At 47.6% G+C, this 1,505-nt stretch overlaps 1 long non-coding RNA gene across 1 annotated transcript in view; it reads left to right on the top strand.

Annotated features, from left to right (window-relative positions):
- The window catches only part of LOC107209052, a 3,263-nt gene extending 1,960 nt beyond the window's left edge, over nt 1-1,303 (top strand). The window contains exons 3-4 of the long non-coding RNA XR_001523411.2: nt 241-344; nt 1,220-1,303. This is a non-coding gene — a long non-coding RNA (uncharacterized LOC107209052). The remainder of the gene's footprint in view (nt 1-240; nt 345-1,219) is intronic.
- The last annotated feature ends 202 nt before the right edge of the window (nt 1,304-1,505 follow it).

Consider the following 1,505-nt stretch of genomic DNA (forward strand, 5'->3'; position numbering starts at 1 on the left):
AGAATCCCATGTGAACCAGCAGAGCCTCTGAGCACTCCCAGCCCTCCCACATCAGCGTTTGTTCTCTTTTACACCTTTCTCCCCAAAATCAGTCTCTGTAGAGCCAAAACAAAGGGCAGTGATCTCCTTCTCCAGCCCCTGGAGGTGACAAGGATATCCATGCACTTATTTCCTGATATTCCCGTTAAACCATCATTCCCAGTCCTATCCAGTTCTAACTGGGCTCCTTCTCCATCACAGATGGCAACACTCCTAGAAGAGCTCAACTGGGCAAGGAAACAAGAATGAAACCACTCCTGGCTTTCAGTGGACCAGCTGAGGATCATGTGGTGATGGAAGAGGGGGTTGGTTCACTGTCTTTTGGAACAGAGCTCTGGTCCCCCAGCCTAGGCTGGTGGCACCATTTGCTGTCACATCCAACAGCTGCACAGAAGGGGAGTGCTCTGACGTGGGCACAGTCCTGCTGGGAATGAGGGCCATCCCCATCCTGGGCTATTTCCCAAGTGCCAAAGTCCACACAAGGTCCAGAGAGAAATAAAACACTCAGGATCCAGTAGGGAAGTCCCTGCAGTCCTTGCAGGAGCCACTTTCTCAGCGCTGTCTCCAGGAGGATGACAGAGCTGCTCCACACACTGAGCTCAGGATGGTTCCTGCTGGGTTCTGACTGCCCAAAGTCCAAATCAAACCCTCTGAAAATAAAACCTCGATGTTCTCATCTCCACCCCAACCACAGGCCAAGGGGTGGTTCAAGTGATTGGCTTCTGCCTCAGTTTCCCCTTGTACAAAATGGAATCAACTGCATGAAAACACCCCCAGAAATCACATCAGGTTCTTTGAAGAGCAAGGAACCTAAAATTGGTGGGTCTATTTAGAAGAGTTGCAGGTAATGGAATGCTAATCCCATTCATTAACACTCAGACTCTGCTCATTAGTGTCGTTTTACTCTTCCTTCGCAAGGCCCAGATTTCTATTTTGCACATAATCTGTCTTATTAAGCAGTTTTTTCACAGCAAAAAAGTTTTCTCTTCCGTGCATGTTTTTTTTATAAGTCCCCTCGAATTTAATTAGGCCACAAAAGGTTCAAGGAAGATTGGGTATGTATCCAAACTTCAGGAAACTCACTTGGAACTCCACCTCCAAAGATTTTAAGTTTTACTGATCATTGCTCCATGTTCCACATTCTTCCTCCATGTCACTCCATCTTTATTCTGGTTTTCAGGACTGGAACTCTCCTGGGGAAGAAAAGAGCTTTTGTCATATCAAACATCTCCCAGTGAGTGAAACCCCAGCTTCAGCCTGGACAAAGGCCTCTGCCCAGCCTTGGGAAACGTCCATTTCCCACCCCTTGGAAAAGGACAGCAACTGAGCAGGGCTTTTAAAGTCCTTCCCACATTCTTTTCTGCATGGAATTATTAAATCTCCTGAGCCATGGATTCTCCCTGTGTGCTCAGTTCTCTTCATGGGATGCTGAGGTTGAACCCCAGGACTGCAGAGCATTTGAGCTC

The sequence above is a fragment of the Parus major genome, chromosome 9 (genome assembly GCF_001522545.3).
Source record: "Parus major isolate Abel chromosome 9, Parus_major1.1, whole genome shotgun sequence".
In the NCBI taxonomy this organism is placed as follows: domain Eukaryota; kingdom Metazoa; phylum Chordata; class Aves; order Passeriformes; family Paridae; genus Parus; species Parus major.